The sequence below is a fragment of the Melanostigma gelatinosum genome (assembly GCF_949748355.1).
Source record: "Melanostigma gelatinosum genome assembly, chromosome: 4".
In the NCBI taxonomy this organism is placed as follows: Eukaryota; Metazoa; Chordata; class Actinopteri; order Perciformes; family Zoarcidae; genus Melanostigma; species Melanostigma gelatinosum.
This window is the reverse complement of record NC_136637.1, coordinates 22,151,159-22,161,304: the sequence shown is the minus strand read 5'-3', so window position 1 is coordinate 22,161,304 and position 10,146 is coordinate 22,151,159.

Sequence of the window (10,146 nt, the reverse complement as noted above, 5' to 3'; positions counted from 1 at the left end):
CATTCCCTGACCCTGCCTTCCCCTGCTTGCCCTGTATCTTACTCCTTTTCTCTGTTTATCACCCCTTCCCTCCTCAATGTGGGTCACAAAGCCTCCTGTACAGGCTGCTGCCTATCTCTGCTTAAACACACTGCCCCTAAACTCTCCTGACTACTCTATTCTCTCTCTCTCTCTCACACACACACACCTCATTGAACATCCATATTCTTTCTCACTTCCTTCCCTCTTTCTCTCCCAATCATGCTCAGTTGGAGTCACATTGGCCGTGCACCCCTTAAAAACGTGCCAAGCTACCTCTCTCCCCTGAAGTCTCGCCCCTAACATGCCTGTCAGCAGAGAAAGAATCCAAATGAGTTTTAATTACCTGTGTAGCCATGCCTGGAAGGTCGTGCACCGGAAATCCCAACCCCACCGGTACAGTAAGCATGCCGTGTCGCAACACATGGCTTCTTTGTCTTCCAGCTAATTTCCAACAGAAGCATAAAGTAGAAAGAGAGAAAAAAAAAATCAGTGGGAAAAAGAGGGAGGGAGGGAGAGATAGGATGCAAGGGGAGAAAACCGCTGTTTCTGCTTGCTGCTTACCATCTTCGCTGAATGTTTTTGAGGGCTTGTACCAAAATCCCAAACAGAGCAGGGCAGAGCAAAAAAATGTCCTCACTTCACCCAAAAATCTTGTCAGAAGTGTTTGTTTCACCTCAGCAGGCAGAGCCGTTTGTCCCCAAAACAACATTGGCTTTCGCTGTGATAAAGAAAACATTTGCAATCGCGACGCAAAAAGCAGCTTCGGGGAAGGGTACAAAGTCAGGCGGGTGAACATTTTCATTCACGTAATTAACATGTTGGGAATAGCCAGCTGCATCCAATACACTGTGTGCAAGATTTGCATGTTTATCAAGCATGTCAGGCAGTGCATGTCCATCCGGCCCGGAACTGGTAACCTCTCGTTATAATGTTGAATGTTCCCGGGTGAGACTTGTACGGTTGCTTTCGCTCCATGTGCAGCTTTCACAGGATGCTCTCAGCAACACAAAGAGCGGCCCGTACGAATTCTAACGAGGTGAGGACGCCATGACAACAGCAGCCGTGCGACGTGACATTTCCTCGACATGAGCGGCGCCAACAAATAAACACTTGGATTTGTTTTTGTTTTTTTTAGAAACCGCGGTTAAATAGGTCTGCCTCTACCACTCCCCAGATCACTGACTGAAAACAGTCTGTGTTGTGTTCATCAGCATGTGTTTATGGTTGTGTTTGTAGTCATCCGGGCTGTGTTTGTCGCTGCTGTTTCTCAGGCCCTGTGATTATGCCTGCCATTTTATTGGCACAGGGTCGTTTTAATATTAACATCATAACAATGGTCGGGCTGATTAGTCTTGAACGCAGCGCAGACGGGTAGATCTCTATCTGGGGTGATGCAGCAGTAAAATAATGCTGGGAGAAAGAGAGACAGAGGAAGCACAGAAAAAAATGGAGAAGGAGGGAGGAAGGGAGAAAACAGTTTGAAATCTTCTCATCTACAAAGGTTATTTTCTGAATAGAAAGTCTTTCAGCATAAAACCGCATGTTTTTCCTTGAATAGAAATATGCGTAGCCACAAACGGAGAGCATGTGGATGTATTTATGGCAGGGCTTTGTTCTTGCAGTGTTGAATGTGTAATGTGGAGACTTTAAAAAGCCTCTTTTCATCTGTTGTTTTGTTTCCTACTTCCCCCTGCGTTTTCAAAAAGGCATTTAACTCTGCGAGAATGGAATTACAAGGTATATTACAAGTAAACGCCAGTATAATTTGTCGCAATCGCACCTAGTCGTTGCTCTATATGTCCGGCACTCTCGCAGGTTTCCTTTTAGTTTGTGCAATTTAGTTTAAAAAAGAAAAAGAAAAGGGAATGAGACTGATGTTTTCAGTAAAAAAAGAAAAGAAAAAAGAAAGCGCTAAATGTGCTCGCTGCGGACAACAAAACTCTGTGGCAGTCAAAGTCGGTCAGTATTGACGTCTGGGTGAGAAATCAGATTTTGTGAAAAACTCCAAAGTTGTTGCTTCGGCCATTAATCACCCGTCCCTGGAGAGGGGAACTCAGTGGAGCACAGGGCTCTCTCTGTGCTGCCCCGACAGACTGAAAGCCAAACCCAGCGTTCTTGAACAATAGATGCCCCAACGTCACACCATTTTGTTGCAGTGTGTGAGTGCATGTGTTTGTGTGAGGGGGCAGGACGGATTCTTGAAAGTACAGTGACACCTAAAGGCCTAATCCTATAGGCCCTCTCTGTCTCCCTCCCCCTCTCTCTCTCACGGACACTTGAGTCAAGGACATGGTGAAATTTGGAGAAAACTGATGAGTTTTCACTTTTTTTGCACTTGATAGTTCCAAGCGCTTGTACAGGGCATCAAATTCCTTTCCTAATGACATGCCTGGGGGCTGCCTGCAGGAAAAGTGGCATTTTCATCTTCCCACCTAAGCATCTGATTGGACATCGGATGGGAGCGCCAAAAAAAAAGGATTTTCTTTCTTTTTTTTTTTATGTGCAATTGGAATGTTGCTGTGTGGGTCCTGTTTTTGTACCCTCAAACCAGTCATTTATTTATTTTATTTTTATTTTCTTGGTGATTTTCTAACGTTTGGGTAATGTAACAGTCAGATGCACCTTGTGTGAGTATTTTGAAACTGTTTTTGTACAGGCACAGAAAATGTACCATAACCAAAAATATGTTTACTTAAGTTTACACTTGATGATCAACATTGAATTTACTCACTAATTTAATGTGACCTAAAGGTAGACTGCATTATCGTAGGCCTAAAAAACATAAAGATCAGACAGATCGTGACAATTGAGATATTTTCCAAGCCTTTTTTATTAATTCATGTATTTATATATTCCCGGTTGTGATGTCTTAATATCACTGACTGAAGGTCATATTTTATCTACATCTTTATTTCCCTCTACGTTCCTGCTCACACAGTGCTATTTTGTGTCCAACTGAGTCTATATTACAGTACAGAGCCGCTCACACAGCACACACACACACACACACACATTCCCCAGCTGAACAGTACCATTGTAGCGGTGAGATCCTCACTGGGCAGCCCTTTGATCTCGCCTCGTCTCTTGTGTCTGCTTTCACGGCCAGCTCTGCATGCAGAGCCGGTTTTTAATATGGCAGCGAAACCCTGGGTCCCAGAGTAACAATAAACTTTACCTTCAACTGTCAGCAGGTCTTAATCACTGGGATTACTGCAGCACTAAATGTTGGATTCCTGTTAATATTCCTGCCGGTGAAAAAGGTAAACAGACCCAAAGAGATAAATATCGCACCACCCCTCCACAGAAATATCCTTTGGAGTTCACGATCTCAATTTCATCACTTGCAAATATGGCGCGGAAGTCAAAAGGGGGGTAAAGAATAAGCCTCGGTTTCAATGAATGTGGACAATCACAATGGAATTCTTTTTTCCGGCGGTGGGCTTTCTCCCGCAAATGTACGATCGGTCATTCTCAAAGAGCCTTCAGCGGGGCTGTTATTTGCTGTCCCGTGAGGTACCATAGCTGGAGCTCACCAACCCAACTAATGGAGCTTCAGAGGCCTGCAAATGGCAGGCAGCGAGCACACAGCAGCCTCTGTGGGCAAAATGGATTTTGATGTCCATTTAGTTTAGTTTCCCTACGGAATGAAGAGAGAACAAGCACGATTTTGCAGAAACAAAAAATATTATTATTATATTTGATATTATTATTGCGCTGCAGCTCAGGGTACAGTATTTTAGAATGGCGAATCTAAGAGCAGTAACAAAATATTTTGGAAATACATATCTGTATATATCATTACATGACGACAGGATAATTGTATTTTGTTTTGTACAGAATATCAATAGTTTTCATTCATTTTTACCACATTTATTATTTAAAAGAATGTCACTGGTTTTCTTTTTTGTCATTGTCAAAATTGCATCCCGTCCTGTAGACTTTCCTTACATTCACCCAAACTACTTGAAATGAGCACAACCCCAATTTGCCAAAAGTCATCCATATATTCACACGCTCTAAAAATGGCAAATAGTGGAGTGGAGCGTGTTGTTTCAGAAGCTAAATCCGTGCTCTGCCGGGTCCAAATATTTTACCATAGCTTAGCTGCTCCACTAAAATCTGCACTTGCGTGCACCCCATTGCCCCTTCATCTTGCTCTGAAAACACCACTGGATTATAGGCCGTTGTTTCAGGACTCAGGCGGCTTGACTCCGTGGCGACACGGGTCTCGCGCCTGTGTGCTGTTGTGGGAAATGTTGACGGAGAGAGAGAGAGAGAGATTTAAACAATTCAAGAGTACAGGCTCTTCAGGGAAGAGCCAGTGCAGGCTCTGAAAGGTCGGGCCTGTGAACAGGTCTTCATGCATTTTCAACAGTGTTATCATTCACGGGGAATGCAATTCAGGTCGGTTTGACTGAATACATTAAGTAACAAGGGGCAGCCGTTTATTTAGATTGTGCTGTATAGTCCGTGTTTAAGGCTGTGCATGGCTGCGCTCTGGTTACGCGAGCAAAATGGCTTTGTGGGCATTTAGATTTATTTTTTCCACCCTCATTCCTCCAATTGTACTCCGAGGAGGTGACCCTACGTACTTCATTTCTTTACGAGCACTCTAAAACAGATTTGAATGTATGAATAAACCCATGCAATCACATGCCGGCGACATCCCCTAAACTAGAACCACATGCATATTTTCATAAATAACTTTTTCGCTTGAAAAGCAGGGTTTTGTCAAACATTTGTCTTTGTTATTTTCTTGTTTGTTTTTTTACGATAAGCTTGGCGAGTAAAGCGAATATTATCAGGCGGAGACGTTTACATTCCCCGATTCCTTTTAGTTAATTGAATTGCAATGAATCCTGCTATCACAGTGTTAGCACCACGGATATATGATGGCAGTCTTTATTGAAATGATTTCCATGGGTGTTTGTCTCACTCCTGGCTCTGCGTCAGGCTTTTAGGAAGAGAGCCGGAGAGACAGAGGCGTGGATAGATGGGGGGGGGGGGGGGGGGGGAGGCAAATATGAAATTGATTAGTTCGCTGGGATGGAAAATAAAGACTTCATCACGATCACTTTGCGCTGTCTTCACAATCAGCTGTGAAACAATACAGCCTCCCGAATGAGGACAGAGAGGCAGGGACTGTGTGTGCGTCTGCGTACCTGCATGATATTTGTATGCGTGTGTTTGCTTGTGTTGTGCCACTGAAATAAAAGTGAAAGGGATCAGAAAGAGAGAGTATGTATTAAGAAGGTTTGTGTCACATTCACTCAGATCCTCCACAAGGGTTTTCATCAATCAAAAAGCCCGCGTCGCCGTTCCTCCATCCTCCAGGCAAAGATCCAAATGGATCTCCTTTTAAATGCTCACTCGAGTGCTGTTGAATTACATTTCTGAAGTTTCGTCAAAGATTAGAAGTTTATTCATCGTGAACATTTTTGGGAGAAGAAGTAGAAGTGGGGCCCTTCTGGGTGACGAACGCAGCAAACCCAACCATTTGGGTTGTCAGCCAATGCAATTATAAGTTGCTGTTTATAAGAAGAAAAAAAGACTCGCACATTAGCGCCGTATAGATTTACAGGGTGTGGTTTGTGTTTTTTTACATTTCATAAAAGCAAACTCAGATTTATAATATTTAACATTTACAATTAGATTCATAGTTTTCCAATCAACCGTTTGTAATACATATTCAATTAAATTAAATTAATACATATTCAGCATTTTCAATAACATTAGTACCTTTTGGTAGACAACTAAAATTCAAAAAAATACATTTTCCGCAGCTACTGTCACCACACTCAGGAAATTGGATAAATTATGTTATTGTGTCCCGATTCGTGATGAGCGGTTCAGAAAAGTAGTTTGTCAGGAAAAAGACTGACTGTGAATGAAGCTTGTAAAAAATATGCCAAATTCTTTTATTTTCTCAAATGAACCTTTTCTTTCTCTACACCTTCAAACAACTAGATCTCTGTAGTCGCTGTTCATGCATTTAAGATGTAGATATGCTCTTACCATTTATTTTTACTGCTCATTAGGTTTTGTAGAAATGTATTTGATCTGCATCCCAATGGAAGGCATGACAGACGCTCAGCAGATACAAATACTATGAACACATTAATAATATGACACATTTTAAAAGCAAAAATTGTTTTTTTTAAAGTTCTCGCTGTGCAAATTAAAATATATTCCAATAAATTTACAAAGCAATCACAACTAAAGAAGATGCAATCTTCTCAATTGTCTAAATGTGCCTCTCCTTAGCTCTTCATCAGGGTGCCAATAACGCTGCCAGGTGCTGTATTTATAACACTTCAATACACAAGACCATCATTTAAAGGATAATTGGGAAGTTCCTATTATCAACACCATGGACAGTTGTGAGATTCATTAAACTCAAGTCTCCAACCATGGGGGCGAAGATACGCACCAAACTGGGGCACGTTGCAACAGCCAATCAAGACGGAGCACCAACAGGCAGGCGTCCTATCGGGAGCCTCCCCCAGGTCATGCTGACGAATCACTCAAAACTCTTTATTTTCTCTCTCTTCATTCTCCCCTCCTTACTTACTATCTCTATGCTGATAGAGTATTCTGGCTGAATGTGAGAATATCTGTATTGCCACAGTGTTTGCTCTCACACTCTCCCCTCCCCTGGTTATTTTGGTACGGCAGAGAAACTGTGGCTGACTCCTGGAAGAAACCCTCTGGCGGCTGCTATTTATAGGGAAGGGACACAGTCACATTTGCATGTGGAGCTTATGAGAGACTGTAAGACTGAGAGAGAAGCATGAAGGATACAGAAAATTGTTTAAATAAATAATCTATCCTGTAACCCAAGTCGTTTCTTTCCTGGACAAATACAGAAAGAAAGGGGAGGCATGCAGGAGTGTATGGGACACTTTGTCCAGATTCTTTTTCTTGCCCCCTTGAGTGAAAAAAACCCACCTTGAAATAAGACAGGCTGACCCAAATTGAATTAAATCGATTTGGATTCTCCTGAGCCTGCTTTTCTACAGTGTACACAGTATTATCCTCCATTTCCTGTGACAGTGTCATGAGCAGTATGCATTACTCAGCTCCTTATAAAAAATACTCCGGAGCTACGCTATCGATTCTTGCGCTTCAATAATTGAGCCGCCAATGCAGAACAATGACGTCCCCGTTGTTTCCATTTGTGCTGTTGAAAGTGCATCTCCCTTAAGGCCTGCTCACGAGGACAAAGCAGCCGCCTGCAGGTACAGAGCGAATGCCTTGACGTTCACGACGGCATCAGTACAATATGTATGGATTCTGACTCAGACAGAGAGGACAATCCCTGGGTCCGCCCCCACAATCCCTGGGTCCGCCCCCGCAAACCACGAGGCCTGAATGCTGATTCAGTCCTGGATATTTTTAGGATTCAGGTCTGATTTTTTTTTTTCTTTTTTTGCAGAGAAAATGGAGAGAAGAGAAAGAGGGGGAGACGGAAAGAAATATAATCGCTTTGATGGGTTGAACACGTGTTCGTGGACTCTGTTTGAAGTTGCATGTTGAGGTTGGATGCGATCTGCATGAGGCTCAAAGTGTGCAGCGGTCAACATGAGATGGAGCGCACGAACGCAACACGACGCTCGCTACGTCACCGGGAGCATCACAGAGAAGCGAAGCGGGGCCTCTCGACCAGATCACAGCATCCCAAATCTCTCTCCACAGCCGCACGCGCTCAGCGAGAAGGCTGAGCGATGGAGATTGCGTGAGCTTATTTTCCGTCTGTGTCGGACGTCTCGATATGACAACAGCCAAAGTATCCAAGTGACCATCCTGGAGCAGGTTTTTGGGGGGGCGCGTTAAGGTTCACCGACACATTAAGACGGCATACTTAAAGAGTGGCGTTGAAGTTGTGTTCTCAAGGCTGTCAAATGAGCCCATTTACATTGTTGTCACAATTTTTTTTTCGGGTGGGGGGGGCTTAAGATATAAATATGTTAATGCACATTTACCCCCATTCACCGCAAGGGCATGGGCGCATTGAGTGTGGCGGGGCACGCAGTTGTGTTGTTGGAAGGGGGCTGAATGGGGAGAGAGTTAAGGTGGAGAGGCAGAGGGAGAAGTGGGGATAAAAAGATGGAGTGAGGGAGGGGAGGGGGGGGGGGGGGGTCGTATACATTATTAACTACGACTTCATCACATGTTCCCAGTTTCTTGGGGACTTATTATTCTGAGGCGCTTTAATGAATAACAAGACGAGAGGGCAGAGGGAGAGAAAGCGAAGGGGAGTGATTGATGAAGAGAGTGCAGACACCGCCACCAGCTGGCTCGCTCTAGTACTGCTCCACAAACAGGAATACCAGGGCGATGTACTGTTTGTAAAAATAGCCACAGAGGGCAACAACCTTTTTAAAAGCGTCCCTGGCATTAGCATTTGACAAGGTCCCCGCCTGCCACGCTGCATATAGATTGGGATTTGCTTTGTCAAGGATACCTGTCAAGCGGACGCGTGACAGCCAGATTTCATGAGCTCTGCGCAACAGCGAGGTTGGACAACGAGGCGGGTACTCTGTAAAGCCTCCCAGTGGGTGTGTGTACGTGTGTGTGCAGAAAAGAGAGAGAAAGTACGAGTTAGAAAAAAGTCTTTGTGCTAGTGTTTGTGTTTGCAGGTGTGTGTGTGTGCCTGTGTCCGTATGCGTTTGTGTTATTCCAAAAGAAAATTGGAGGTTCGCTGTATCCAAGGTGACCGCTGCCTCTCCTTATTTTTCTTTTTTTTTTTCTTCTCTTTAAGAGTTGGGTGGGGGCTTTTCTGATCACCAACGTCCTACTTTCCACAAGTTTATCCTCTCACGTAAGAGGAATGGACATTTCTGTGTAATTCCCTGCCATATTACTCACTGTCTGCTGGTCATTACCAATGCAGAGAAGGAGACGGAAAGAGAAAGGGGAGGGAAGGTAAGAGGAGAAAAGCAGGCTCTCTTATTCAACAACCTTTGGCCACGTAGAAAGGTTGTGCTTATAACTTGTCCTTTAGTTTCGGCGATGTGATCTTGTGTCTCAGAGAGAGTGAGTGTCTCAGAGTGAGTGAACGGAGAGAAACAGAGGACCTTCCGGGGGTTAGAGGAAGAAGCGATATCAGAGGTTGTCGGGTCCATTTACAGAGCGGTGGGATTCAGGCCTGTGCACTCCCTTTCGTTTTGACTTGGGGGTGGGGAAAGTACTGCATGTGTGGAGGATTATTGCATGATAAATCATAAGAGAAGAAGAGCCTTTTCCAATCGTACCTGATCCCAATATCTGTCCAGTCCCCGGACCTTTCTCTGCTCTTTTTAACCTCGAGCTCTTCTTGACTCCCATCTATTCAAATGAATATGTGGCGCATATACCACAGGTATGCCACGCACTGACCTGTCCTTTAGAAGTGTTTTCTCATTAATAAGTAAATTAATACATTTAATACAAGTCACAAACTTAAATTGATATATTAGTTAATGTAAAAGGTGCCCAACCAACAAGGAGTGTGTTCCCAGTGCTCGTCATAGTTTTGGATATAATGCGAAAGTACACATGACATTTTTTCAAGCCTTCACAAATTAAGCTTTTTGCATAAATTAAAGATAAACAAAAAGTCTGTGCTTAGTTGAAATAATAATTTGACACGTAACATTGGATGACTCATATTGAAGCTGTAATGAATACAAATAGATTTGAAATGAAGGGCAGTCAAACTGAAGCTGAAACGATGAATCAATTAGTTGATCAATAGAAAATGTACCCTGAAACTATTTTATATCATGAGTGTCGGACCTTAAGTAGGGTTGAGGGAAACAATCTATTCATGTAAGAATCAAGATTCTTCTAAGATTTTGAATCCATTCACAACTTCCAAAACTCGAATGTTAAAATCTTTTTTTTTTTGCTACAAAAGAACAGATACTGCATTCTGATATGAATGTTTGATTGTGAAAAACAAAGCAGCACTACAGAGGCATGACGGGCGTCTCGCAACATCACTCTCATTAACTAAAATATGAAATGTAAGGTTAGCATCACTCCCTCCAGCAAATACACGACACCTTTAGTTATTGTCTGCTGATGGATTTATTCCTCCTTTTACACCACCGTCGAACTATATAAATTACAGTTAGACATACA